Source organism: Elephas maximus, chromosome 10 (genome assembly GCF_024166365.1).
Source record: "Elephas maximus indicus isolate mEleMax1 chromosome 10, mEleMax1 primary haplotype, whole genome shotgun sequence".
In the NCBI taxonomy this organism is placed as follows: domain Eukaryota; kingdom Metazoa; phylum Chordata; class Mammalia; order Proboscidea; family Elephantidae; genus Elephas; species Elephas maximus.
Genome location: NC_064828.1, coordinates 37,620,277 through 37,635,612, shown reverse-complemented (window position 1 = coordinate 37,635,612; position 15,336 = coordinate 37,620,277).

Here is a 15,336-nt window from a genome sequence, read left to right as displayed (position 1 = left end):
GAAGAGCCCATGGGTGCCTCTGGGGTGATGGCTTATACCAGGAGCCAAAGGAGATTAAACACGCAGGTGGTGAGCCTAAGCAGAAGCCCTCACTTCCAGAACAGGCTGATTACCTCATGCATGAAGAAGAGGAGAAGAATTTAAGGATGCTGCATAATCCACCTAGAGTTCCCCTGAGGAGAGGCCAGCAATTCAGAGACGGATAAGGAGCTTCTTCCACCTCTGTAGTTCTGCAAATACAGGCTTTGCTCACTTAAACATTAAGATATATAGAAGAGGATCATGAAATTATCCAAAAGGGAGCTGGAAAAGCTTTTAAAAGAGAGGTAAATTTTATAAACACAAGCTTGAAATATGCTGGAGAATTCTCTCAGCCCTCATCATTTTTTTGCCTTCATTCCCTACCCCCCACCCCACCACCACCACATGCCGTTAGCCCACCAAACAGTGGTTAGGTGTGGTGGAGTTTGAGGAATCTCATGGGAAAAGATTCTAAACCCCTTCAGTCACCCATTACTTTAAAAATCTCCACTTATAAGATTTGATGAAGTTAGATATGTAGAATGTTTTGGAGTTCACAGATTTGCTAGATATTAGTAAACCTGATATATGCTCAGCCTTAATATTAACTGGTTGACGAAAACAAAAATACCCATTGTTTTGTTTGCCCTCAATACCTTCATCTGTAAATAGGAGATGGGCTAGAATAGTGCTTTTCACATCTGAGCTTGTATCAGAATCAACTGGAGAGTTTCTTAAAATGCAGATTACTAAACCCTATTCCCAGAGTTTCTGATTTAACAGGTCTGGGGTGACCTTAGAAATTACATTTCTAACAAATTCCCAGGTAAAGCTGTTGTTTCTTGTCTGGGCGCCATATTTTAAGAACTTCTGGACTAGAAGACCACTAAGTTATCTTTCCACATTAAGTATCTTTTTCTTGTGGTTACCATTTGGTGGAGGAGGGGGAGGCTTCAATTCGATGTTGAGAAACTTAATGAACATACACATATAGAGTCACCCAGCTAATGATAAAAGAAACACTGTACAGGAGCTGGAGAAAAATGGTCTTTCCCTAAAAGTGGGGCTGGGTCAGTTGGGTATCCACAGAGAAAAAAATACCTATCTGGATCCATACCTGACACCATACACAAAATAAATTTCAAAAAGAAATATACATTCAAATGTGGAAAATAAATCAATAAAGCTTTTGAGAAAAAGATGTGAGAACTCTTGTGATTTTGAAATTGGCAAAGATATTTTAATGAGATATAAAAACATTATCCATAAAGAAAAAAATTTTTTTTGACTATATTAATATCACTTCCCCACAAGTGTCTGTCAGTTTGTCGTACTGTGGGGGCTTGTGTGTTGCTGTGATGCTAGAAGCTATGCCGCGGGTATTCAGATACCAGTAGGGTCACCCATGGAGGACAGGTTTCAGCTGAGCTTCCAGACTAAGACAGACTAGGAAGAAGGACCAGGCAGTCTACTTCTGAAAAGCGTTAGCCAGTGAAAACCTTATGAATAGCAGCAGAATATTGTCTGATATAGTGCTGGAAGATGAGCCCCCCAGATTGGAAGGCACTCAAAAGAGGACTGGGGAAGAGCTGCCTCCTCAAAGTAGAGTCGACCTTAATGATGTGGTTGGAGTAAAGTTTTAGGGACCGTCATTTGCTGATGTGGCAAGACTCAAAATGAGAAGAAACAGCTGCAAACATCCATTAATAATCGGAACCTGGAATGTACGAAAGTGGACATGAAGCACTTAGTAATGAAGATCAGAGGCCACAGCCTTCAGTACCAGATTACACCTCAACATAAAGAAAACAAAAATCCTCACAACTGGACCAATAAGTAACATCATGATAAATGGAGAAAAGACTGAAGTTGTCAAGGATTTTATTTTACTTGGTTCCACAATCAACAGCCATGGAAGCAGCAGTCAAGAAATCAAATAATGCATTGCATTGGGTAATTCTGCTGCAAAGGGCCTCTTTAAAGTGTTGAAAAGCAAAGATGTCACGTTGAAGACTAAGGTGCGCCTGACCCAAGCCATGGTATTTTCAATCTCAACATATGCATGTGAAAACTGGACAATGAATAAGGAAGACCAAAGAAGAGTTGATGCCTTTGAGTTGTAGTGATGGTGAAGAATATCGAATATACCCTGGACTGCCAATAGAACAAACAAATCTGTCTTGGAAGAAGTGCAACCAGAATGCTCCTTAGAAGCAAGGATGGCGAGACTGCATCTTACATACTTAGGACATGTTGTCAGGAGGGATCAGTCTCTGGAGAAGGATATCATGCTTGGCAAAGTACAGGGTCAGCAGAAAAGAGGAAGACTGTCAATAGGTGAATTGACACAGTGGCTGCAACAATGAACTCAAGCATAACAACAGTGGTAAGGATGGCAATGTTCATTCTGTTGTGCTGTGAGTCGGAACCGACTCAGCGGTACCTAACAACAACCATATCGCTTCTTTTTATCACAAGGCACCATTAAAAGAGAGTGAAAAGGCAACACACAGAGTGAAGCAGTATATTCGCAATATACATATTTGACAAAACACTCATATATAGAACATAAAAATTACTTGTGATGGCTAAGATTGTGTGTCAGCTTGGCTGGGCCATGATTTTCAGTGTTTTGGCAGTTGTATAATGTTGTGATCACTTACCTGTTGAAATTTGATAGGTGATCACCCCCATGGTGGAATCTGCTGAGTGGTACCGGCTCACTGCCCCCTCAGTCTTCCTCTGTCCGCTCTCTGCCACCTACTTCCTTCCTGCTCACCTTACCAAGGTTTTTGGCTTGTTCTGGATCCAACAGTTGTCTCTTGCCTGACCTCCAGTTCTTGGGACTTGAGCTAGCAGCTTACCTGTTGATCTTGGGATTTGTGGATCTTCACAGCTTTTGAAAAAGAGTCCTGCTCCCCGACTTGCCAATCTTGGGTTCACCAGCCTCTGCAGCTATGTGAATCAGGAGAAACTTTGCAGCCTTGCCTGCCAACCTTGGAATTCCCCGACCTTCACAGCCGGTGAGCAGGAGCCCTGCTCTCCAACATGCCGATCTTGGGTTCACCAACATCTGCACCTCTGTGAATTGGAAGAGGCCTCTATCCTGATCCATGGACTTGGGATGTTCCAACCTCTACAATCACATGAGCTGTTTCCTTGATATAAATCTCGCTCTATATATATTTATACGCTTTACGGATTTTGCCTCTCTAGAGAACCCAGCCTAAGACAGTGCTCTTATAACCCAATAATAAAAAGATAGAAAATATTCCAAAGACTTGAAATGCCACTTCACAAAAGAGAATATCCAGTTGCACAATAAAATTTGAAAATGTGCTCCAACTGATTAGTCATCAGGAAAATGCAAATTAAAATTACAAGAGATACCACTTATGCACCCATCAAAATGGCTAAAATGAAAAAGAATGACAATATCAAATGTTGGCAAGGCTATGGAACAACCTTAGCTCTCATATACTCCCAATTCCAGTGTAAATTGATGCAACCACTTTGGAAAATGTTTGACATTGTCTACTACAGCTGAACTTAGGCATCTACTATGACTGAGTAATTATACTTACAGTTATAAAACCAGCAGATATATGTACAATTGTTCACCAAGCATGTTCTACAATGTTCATAATAAAATTACTGATATTAGTCAAAAACTAGAAACTATCCAAATGCCTATCAACAGTATAACGGGTAAGTAAATTATAGCATACTCATACAATGGGATACTACTCATCAGATAGAATGAACAACGCAACTGTATGAATATATCTAACAAACCTGATGATTAGTGAAAGTAGACAGACATAATAGTATATACTGTATGATTCCATTCATATAAAGTTATAAAAGAGGCATAAATAAAATTAATTTATACTATTAGAAGTCACTTTCCTAATAGTAAGGAGCATGAGCAGGCTTTTGGGGTACTGGCAATGCTGTTTCACGATCTGAGTGTTAGTTATGTAGATATTTTCACTTTGTGAAATTCAGTGAATTATACACATGTGATGTGTGCATTTAGGTCCACATTTACATGTAGTTTTTTTTAAAATCCTGGTAAACTTGTTACAATTACCCTTCAGGTATTCTATTTGATTCGCATGTCACTTTAGCTCACAGAAATCCATTCTACTTCAAATCATGTCCTTTTTTTTTTTTTTTCTTACTTTTCCGTACAACAGAGGAAAACCTGGTGGTGTAGTGGTTAAGTGCTACGGCTGCTAGCCAAGAGATCGGCAGGTCGAACCCACCAGGCCCTCATTGGAAACTCTATGGTGCAGTTCTACTTTGTCCTATACGGTCGCTATGGGTCAGAATCAACTAGACAGCAGTGGGTTTGGTTTTTAGTCCATACAACAGCAGTATTAAGTCTCTTTTTTAAGTTGTGAAATTGTTTCTTTACCCTATCTCTCTTTTTTTTTTTTCCTAATGTTTCAATTGAAAAACTATTTGCATCTGGTCCCATGGCTTTAAATATCACATATAAGCTGACAATTCCCAAATCTGAACTCAAAAAAGTACCCGTTTTCTCTGAATTTGCTTCCACTCTGGTTTAACCTACTTCAGTAAATGTCATCATCTTATTCAGTTACTCAAACCAAAAACCTAGAAGTCATCTTTGATCCCACTCTTCATCTCACCATTCAAATCCATTAAGTCCTATCATATTCTAACCACTCCTTTCTAGCAGGGGTACTATACCCTACTGCATTTCACTATCGTGTCTTACCTGAAAATTCTTCCAGTCTTTTAACCGGCTTCTGTGCTTGCACTCTTGGCCCCAACGTAAATTCAGACTAAATTATTCTTCTGTTTAGGATACAATTCAAACTCCTTTCTGTGGCTGTTGCTGTTGCGTGCCGTAGAGTTGATTCCAACTCATAGCCTCCCTATATGAGAGAGTAGATTTGCCCCATAGCATTTCCTTGGTTGTAATTTTTACAGGAGCAGATCACCAGGTCTTTTCTCCCACAGAGCCGCTGGATGAGTTTAAACCTCCAACCTTTTGGTTAGCAGTTGAGCATTTAACCATTGTGTCATCCAGGGCTCCTTAGGCCTTAAAAGTTATCTTCCTGCCAACCTCTCTACCTCAGCTCACTTCATCTCTGCCCATTTGCCTTTGTTAAAATTCCTCCCTCGTTTACACAGGCCGTCTACCTAGGGTGTTCTTTCCCTCAAATCTTTACCTGCTTAGTCCTTCTTGTTATTCTTGTCTCAGGTCAAATGCTACTCTCATAGAGATGCCTTTTCTGGCCATTAATTTTAAAATTGCTCCTCAAAGCCTGCTCCCCAATCACTCTGTATTACATTGTCTTGCTTAAATTTTTCTCATTGTACTTTTCATAATGTCCAATGAACATATTAAGAGCTTAATGAATATGTGTTGAATGAATTAATGAACTGTAGACTTCTACAAGATATAAAACAAAATTCTACACAGTCCCCAGCTCAGTGCAGAAATACGCTTGACTCTGTTCTTCATTACTTTGGTAGGAAAACATTCCCAAATGTCTCCATACTAAACAATATCATCTCTGGGTATCACACTGAGTCATTACAGGTAGTAGGTTATGAACACAGGAAAAGAGGCCAAAGGCTTGAACAGGCAATGTAGGATCAAGATCTGAAACTAAGGAGATAGTTTGGGTAACTGTGATCCAGGAATACCTGAGAGGTCCTCAGGAAAATGATCTTGATGTTGGGCCAACATTTGCTAATGCCAAGAGTTTTGCTATCTTTTCTCTTTAGGGTAGAAATCAATCTCCAAGCTTGGGTATCCTGATATGATGTTATATGAGAACAAATGGCTACATTAGAAAGCAAAGAGTAAATAGAAGGTTTTTGCTTACAAAGGTAAATCCTGACCCCTAGACAATGACTACATATCATTGGGCAAAAATATGTTTTTAGTTGAGGGAAATGGGTCTCCAAAATGGTTCATTGAACCTACAATCTACATAGCTAGAATTTTTGACTCAGCCCATTTACTCTTTTTTTTTTTTTTTTTTTCAACTTGGGGTAGCAGGAAGCCCTCTAAAGCAGGTCAAAAAAAAGGGAGGTTTAACTCACCATATCCGGTTTGCACTGTCTCATTAGGCCAAATCCCGTGGTCCTGGTTGCCACCCCCTTAGAAGATTCAGCTCAATGCAGTACTGCAGCTGCTGTTACACAACTTTACTCCTTCCCCACTCCACTGCTGTGGGTCCTGACAGGCTGAACTGAGCAAGGTAGCAATCAAAAAGCCATACGTTCCCCCAAAACAGTTGATGCAAATAAACCCCAGGCCTATTGTGATGTTGTTGAGACATAAACCAACAAATAGATGCTGCATTCACACCCTTCTGGAGCTGGAAACGCACCCTAATTAAAGCAGGTACCACAGCTCTGCAGACACAGCCAGACAGCAAATGCAGGGGCGGCCTGCCTGACTCCTCATTGTCTAGTTACAGTGAAACACATTACCCTTGCCTGTAACTCATATACCCTCACCTGTAACTCAGGTTTCTCTACTTAAATGATTGGGCTTTTGCCTAAGTAGCCTCTAAAGTGTGTATATAAACAGAATATAGAACTTCAGAGAATATTTAATGAATTCCCCCACCCAGGGAAGGAGTCCGTTGTAACATCTTTTGTATCATGCAGACTGCCCTACCAGGGGCCTGGCCAAAGCTGGACCAAGTCTGAGGGAACAGAGGGTCATCCCCTGAAATCCATGAAGAGGCAGCAGGTCTGTTGTCCTGAAGAGTTAGACATCAGCAACTAAGATCAACATTAGAATCCTGGCATAAAGAAGTTAATGGAGCCTGGAGGAATGTAATATATTTGCACCCCCTCTCCCTGGCTAAAGGTCTCTGGGCGGTGCAAATGGTTTGCACTTGACTACTATCCTGAAGGTTGGCAGTTTGAACCCACCTGACAGCACTATGGAAGAAAGACTTCGTGGTCTGCTTCTGTAAAGATTGTAGTCAAGAAAACCCTGTGGAGCAGTTCTATTCTGTAACACATGGGGTCACCATGTATCAGAATTGACTCAATGGCAACTGGTTTGTTTTGGGTTTTTTTTTTTGTTGTTGTTGCCTTGTTTTGTTTTCTCCTTATATAAGTTAGGGTTTGTCTAGAAATAAACACCTAGTGAAATTAGGGTGCGATTATATGTTTGAGGTAACTCAGCACAAAATTGAAATATAAAATTATTCGACTGGTTTGCTTAAAATCCCCCAAAGATAGACACCCAGAGATTATATGTTCCCCTTTTCTACACCCTTGCCCTCAAACTCTATCTCTGCATTGGAATACAGCAGAATATAATCACACAGATAATGAGTCAAGAAACATGAACCATAGGTTAAATGGAAGCAGAGTAATAGGAATCGTGTGAACGAATGCAGCGGTTTACAAAAACAGCCTCAAGATTTTTAACACTCCTCCCATTGAGAGATGGACTGTATTTCCTCCCTTCTTAAGAGGAAATCTGAGTGGGCTTGTGATTGCTTCAACCAACAGAGTATGAAAGAAGTGAAATTATGTGACTTCTGAGGCTAGACCAGAAAAAAGTTATTCAGCTTCCAGCTGGTTCTCTTGAGATATCTGCTGTTGGGGAAGTCAGCTGCCATGTAAGAAGTCCTACTACTCTGAGGCCACTCACAGGAGCTCACGTCAACAGCCCAGCTGAGTTCTCAGGCAACAGCCAGCATCCACTACCACCCATGTGGGTGAACCATCTAGGACTTCCAGCCCAGTTGAACCTTCAGATGACTGCACCCCAGCCAACATCTAACTTCAACCTCAGAAGATTCACCAAGCCAAAATTAGCTGGCTAAGCTCTTAATTCCTGACCTACAAAATTGTGTAATTGTGAGCAAAATAAAATGACTGTTTTGAGTCCTTTAATTTGGGGATAATTAATAGTAACTGGAACAGTCTTTTTAGTTTTTTTAGGAACAGTGGGCGTCCCAATTATTTAACTGAAAGATATTGTTCCCACTCCAGACTTTTGATGATGGAGTGCCTAGCCATTATCTCTCATTATACAGCATCCTAACAAAGGTATCCATTTCTCTGGGTACCAGGCACAGCCTCTGCATGAGGATTTGCACTGGAAGGTCAAGACAATGATTCCAGGCAGCATCATTTTCCTTCCTTTGAGCTATACTCCATCTCTGTGTAACTTTCACTCATCTATCCCAGTTCTGCCTTCTGATACCAGAACAGGTCTTCTCACTTCTGTGTGACATCAGAGAAGATTATGCAAATATAATAGGTCAATAGAAAAAAAAAAAAACCTTCTTTGTTCCCAGGCCCTTTGAAGCATTAAGACATTAAAGAAGTGTTCTCTCCTGAGAAATCCCTGGGGGTCATAACATTTACACATTCTTTGCATACTTTCTTCTTCTTTTGGGAACGCAGGAAATGGTGGTATTTGAAAAACTGTTTTTATTAGGGACTTTTTTACTTTAAACACATTTAAAATGCTCATATTGCAAAAATCAAGAAGAAAACTAACCACATGTGGAAATAAATTCAATCTGGGTTAAAGAGCTAAATGTAAACTGTTCTATTTGTTCATTAAAAATACAGATGAATATATTTTTGTGAATTAAGGAGGGTCTTTCTCAGTATAACATAAAAGATTATGAAGAACAATTGGAAGAATTGACCAGGTACAGAAGAGGCGGGGCCAAGATGGTGCAGTAGTCAGATGTTTCCTGTGGTCCCTCTTACAACAAAGACCCAACAAAACAAATGAATTGATTACATATGACAAGCTAGGAGCCCTAAACAACAAAGGCAAAGTTGAGGAATTGGACTGAGTGGAAGGGGGAGGGAGAAACGGTTCAAAAGCAGCAAAAAGTTGCCAAACCTGACTCTGCAGGAACCAGCACCCTGCAGGCCAGTTCTACTGGTACCAGAGCCATAAGGCAAGCAGTGGTGTTTGGGATGCATTTTTCTGCATCAAGAGAGAACGAGCGGTGGAGAGTCTGCCCAACCCTCCAAAACAAGCGGGAAGTGGCCCTCATTTGGCAAATAGATAAGTGCCCATGTTTAATCTACCTTGTGGATCCAAAAATACCCCTTTGGGAAAAAAACTCTCTCCCACTCATCTGCTCCCTTCCTCTTCTGCACTGGGTCCAGTAGGCTTCATCCCCTGAGATGGAAGAAGTACCCTGCACTCTCTCTGAGCCATTCTCCCAACCTTGGAGAGGGATCAAATTAACAAACTGGAAAAAAATAATCCTCCAGCTCCCCTAAGCCAGGAACCCAGGGAAGAAACAGCCCCTTTGCCTAGCCAAGGGCATAGGGCGTCCACAGACTTTGAATGCCTTTCACTCCTGCATAGACCTGAGTGAGCCCATTTCAACACATTAGGCCCTCATTAGCACAGTACAACAGGGTATAAACCTGAAATTTAACTTCAACTGTTTCAGCTACATGGTGGAGAGGCAAGTTCATGGAATTTAACACCATTCTGCCAATTAACCAGGGTCCTCACCTACCCACAATAGGGGCCTGAGGACTGGTGGTTCCACCCACGAAACAAAGCCACCCATGACAGGGGTCCAAGGATAAGTGATGCCTCCCAGTCCTTACAGCCAACAGCATGGGGTGCCCATAGTCCAGCTGCAAAACCCATTCACCTACGTGCTCTAGGGAACAGGGATACGCTTTCCTCACAGACACTCAGGATCAGTTGTCAGATCCCTGCCTTGCTCAGCACATGACCCCCTACTGCAGCTAGCTACCTCTTCTTTTACCAAACACCCCTGCTAGTCTAGGACCATAGGTGAGAGCCTGCACCACACATTTGGTGACTGTCTGGACACCTGAGCTAAATCCATACAAGAAAAGCGAATAGACTCCTGCGCTCACATGCCTAGTGACAGCTCTAACCATCTGGTCACAGGACGTTAGAACTTCAGAGGCATCAATAATCAAACTAGCTCAATCAAGCAGCCTATCTGGTCATATCAAAACAAAACTAAACAAGAAGCTAGGACACAGTAAGCAAACCTAGATAAATATAACCATATACTGATGGCTCGGAGACAACAGTCAATATCAAATCACATAAGGGGGCAGAACACAATAGCTTTAGCAAGCTCCCAAAACAAAGAATCAAGAAATCTTCTGTATGAAGAGAACTTCCTGGAATTAGAAGAGGTAGAATACAAAAGATTAATATACAGAACTCTTCAAGAGATCAGGAAGGAGATCAGACAAAATGTAGAACAAGCCAAGCAGCACACAGACAAAGCATTAGAAGAACTTAAGCAGATTAGGCAAGAGCACAATGACAAATGTAATAGGCTACAAGAATCCATAGAGAGAGAGCACACAGAAATTCAGAAGATCGACAACAAAATTTGAGAATTAGACAATTCTGTAGAAAGTCACAACAGCAGACCTGAGGTAATGGAAGTCAGAATTGGTGATATTAAAGATAAAGCACTAGGCACGAACATATTGGAGGAAAAATCAGATAAAAGAATTTTTAAAAAATGAAGAAACCCTAAGAACTATGTGGGACTCTATCAAGAGAAATAGCCTATGAGTGATTGGAGTACCAGTACAGGGAGATAACAGAAAACATAAAGAGAATTGTGGAAGATTTGTTGGCAGAAAACTTCCCTGATATCATGAAAGATGAAAAGATATCTATTCAAGATGCTCATTGAACTCTACACAAGGTAAATCCAAAAGAAAGTCACATGTATTATAATCAAACTTGTCAAAACCAAAAATAAAGACAGAATTTTAAGAGCGACTAGGGATAAACAAAAAGTAACCTGCAAAGGAGAGTCAATAAGACTAAGCTCTGACTACTTAGCAGAAACCATTCAGGTAAGATGCCAAAGAGATGACATATATAAAGCCTTGAAGGAAAAAAAATTGCCAGCCAAGAATCATATATCTAGCAAAACAATCTCTCAAATATGAAGGCAAAATTAGGACACTTCCAGATAAACAGAAGCTTAGGGAATTTTCAAAATCAAACCATAATTATAAGAAATACTAGAGGGAGTACCCTGGTTAGAAAGCTAATGTCAGACAACAACCCAAAACTAGAACACAGGACAGAGCAACCAGATATGAACCCAGGTAGGGAAATCACAAAAATAAATCAAAGTTAAAATTCTCAAAACAGGGAAATAGTGGCATCATTATGTAAAAGATGACAACATAAAAACAAAAAAAAAGAGAGACTAAAAAATGTAGTCATAGATCTTTCATATGGAGAGGAAATTTAGGCGATATAAAGAAATAAAAGAACGGTTTAAACTTAGAAAAATAGGGATAAATATTAAGGTAACCACAAAGGAAAATAACAATCCTACACATCAAAATAAAACACAAGAAAAACATAAAGACTCAGCAAATACAAAATCAACAGCAATGAAAAAGAGGAAAAGAAAAAATATAAAGAAAAATGACTCAGCACAGGAAATTAAGTGGAACTAAGGAACTGTCAACAACACACAAAAAAAGACATCAAAATGGCAGCACTAAACTCATAACTACCCATGATTACTCTGAATGTAAATGGACTAAATGCACCAGAAAAGACAGAGTGACAGAATGGATTAAAAAAGGCAATCCATCTATATGCTGCCTATAAGAGACACAGCTGAGATATAAAGACACAAATGAATTAAAACTCAAAGAATGGAAAAAATATATCAAACAAACAACAATCAAAAAAGAGCAGGAGTGGCAATATTAATTTCTGACAAAATAGATTTTAAAGTAAAATCCACCACAAAGGATAAGGAAGGACACTATATAATGATTAAAGGGTCAATACACCAGGAAGATATAACCATAATAAATATTTACACACCCAATGATAGGGCTCCAAAATACATAAAACGAACTCTAACAGCATTGAAAAGAGAGCTAGACAGCACCACAATAATAGCAGGAGTCTCAACACACCACTTTCGGTGAAGGACAGAACACCCAGAAAGAAGCTCAAAAAAGACATGGGAGATCTAAATGTCACAACCAAACAAACTGACCTCATAGACAACATATAGGACCCTCCACCCAACAACAGCCAAGTATACTTTGTTTTCCAATGTACATGGAACATTCTCTAGACTAGACCCCATATTAGGCCATAAAGCAAGCCTTAACAAAATCCAAAATATGGAAATATTACAAAGCGTCTTTTCTGACCATAAAGCCATAAAAGTAGAAACCAAGAACAGAAAAAGCAAGGAAAAAAAAATCAAACATACGGAGACTGAACACTACCTTGCTAAAAAAAGAAAAACTATTGGTTATAGAAGAAATTAAGGTTGGAATAAAGAATTTCATAGAATCAAATGAAACTGAAAACACATCCTACCAGAGCCTTTGGGACACAGCAAAAGTAGTGCTCAGAGGTCAATTTATAACAATAAATGCACATACTCAAATGAGAATGAAAACACATCCTACCAGAGCCTTGGGACACAGCAAAAGCAGTGCTCAGAGGTCAATTTATAGCAATAAATGCACATACCCAAAAAGAAGAAGTGTTCCAAAATTAAAGAATTAACCCTATGATTCGAACAAATAGAAAGAGAACAGCAAATAGAGCCCTTGGGCACCAGAAGAAAGCAAAAAATAAAAATTAGAGCAGATACAAGATAAACATACAGAAATCACTTGGATTCCTCTATACCAACAAAAAGAACTTCGAAGAGGAAATTACCAAATCAATACCATTTACCACAGCCCCCAAGAAGATAAAATACTTAGGAATAAATCTAACCAGAGACATAAAAGACCTATACAAAGAAAACTACAAGACTCTACTGCAGAAACCAAAAGAGACCTACATAAGTGGAAAAACATACCTAGCTCATGGGTAGGAAGGCTCAACATTGTGAAAATGTCTATTCTACCCAAAGCGATCTACAGATACAATGCAATCCCTACCCAAATTCCAATGTCATTTTTTTAGTGAGATGGAGAAACAAATCACCAAATTCATATGGAAAGGGAAGAGGCCCCAGATAAGTAAAGCATTACTGAAAAAAAGAACAAAGTGGGAGGCCTCAAACTACCTGACTTTAGAACTTATTATACCACCAGGCGCTCCTCAGAAACCCTATGGGGCATTGCATAAGGTCACTATGAGTCGGAATCGACTCAATAGCACTGTTTTTTTTTTTTTTAATACCACCAGGGTAGTTAAAACAGTCTGGTATTCATACAAAAACAAATACATAGACCAATGGAGCAGAATTGAGAATCCAGACATAAATTCATCCACCTATGAGCAGCTGATATTTGACAAAGGCCCAAAGTCTGTTAAATAGGGAAAAGACAGTCTCGTTACAAATGATGCTGGTATAACTGGATATTCATCTGCAGAAAAATGAAACAGGACCCATACCTCAGACCACGCACGAAAACGAACTCAAAATGGATCAAAGACCTAAGTATAAAATCTGAAATGAAAAAGATCATGGAGGATAAATCAGGGACAATGCTAGGAACCCTAACACATGGCATAAACAGCATACAAAATTTTACTAACAATGCACAAACATCAGAAGAGAAGCAAGATAACTGGGAGCTCCTAAAAATCAGACACTTATGCTCATCCAAAGACTACCTACAGACTAGGAAAAAGTTTGTGGCTACGACAAATCCAGTCAGCATGTAATCTCTAAAATCTACAAGATACTGCAAAACCTCAACAACAAAAAGACAAATAACCCAATTAAAAAATGGGCAAGTGACAGACTGACTTGAATTGTAAACGTTCACTTGAAGCTCAATAAAAGTTAATAAAAATAAATAAATAACACACATAAAAAAAATGGGCAAAAACTATGAATGGGCACTTCACTAAAGATAATCAGATGGCTAACAGATACATGAGGAAATGCTCGCGATCATTAGCCATTAGAGAAATGCAAATCAAAACTACAATGAGATATCATCTCACTCCAACAAGGTTGGCATTAATCCAAAAAATACAAAATAGTAAATGTTGTAGAGATACTGTAACATTTATACACTGCTGGTGGGAATGTAAAATGAGACAACACTTTGGAAATTGATTTGGCACTTCCTTAAAAAGCTGGAAATAAAGCTACCATACCATAGGATTCAACAATCCTACTCCTTGGAATATAGACTAGAGAAATAAAAGCCTTCACACAAATAGATATATGCACACCCATGTTCACTGTGGCACTGTTTACAGTAGCAAAAAGATGGAAACAACCAGGGTGTCCATCAACCGATGAATGAACAAATTATGGTATATTCACACAGTGGTATACTAAGCAACAATTAAGAACAAGGATGAATCCTTGAAACATAACATGGAGAAATCTGGAAAGCATTATGCTGAGTGAAATTAGTCAGTAGCAAAAGGACAAATGTATGAGACCACTATTATAAGAACTCAAGAAAAGGTTTAAACACTGAAGAAAACAATTCTTTGATGGTCACGAGGGTGGGGAAGGAGGGAGAGGGCATTCACTAATTAGATAGTAGACGAGAACTAATTTAGGTGAAGCTAAGGGCAACACACAATTCAGGGGAAGTCAGCACAACTGGACTAATCCAAAAGTTAGGTTTCCTGAATACAACCAAACACTTTGAGGGACACAGCAGCAGGAGTGGGGGTCTGGGGACCATGGTTTCAGGGGACATCTAGGTCAACTGGCATAACAAAGTGTATTAAGAAAAGGTTCTGAATCCCACTTTGGTGAGTGGCGTCTGGGGTCTTAAAAGCTAGCAAGCAGTCATCTAAAAAGCCAAACACCAAACCCGTTGCCATCGAGTTGATTCCGACTTACGGCGACCCTAAAGGTCAGGGTAGATCATCAATTGGTCTCAACCTACCTGGAGCAAAGGAGAATGAATAACACCAAAGACACTAGAAAAAATATTTCTTGATACAACAGAAAAAAAGACTAAGAACCTTAATGTATTTTTAAAAGTTCCAGTTAATAAGTAAATGAACATTCCAATAAAAAATTATATACAAAGAAGAAAAAACAGAATTCACTATAGAAAAAGTACCAATGGCATATAAATGTAAGAAAAAAATTTTTTCCACTTTTCTTTTAACCAGTGAAATGCAAATTAAATTAATCGTATGCCATTGTTTTACTTCTCACAGAGACACTTTAATTTTTTTTTTTTTTAAGTTGCCAATAACCATGGTTAACAAATGTGCAGAACAGGGCCCTCTCATACATTGTTTGCCAGGTATTTACTGGCCAATCTTTCTGCAGAACATTCTGGTAACATATATTAATAACCTTTAAAATGAATTTCCTCTATAAGCAA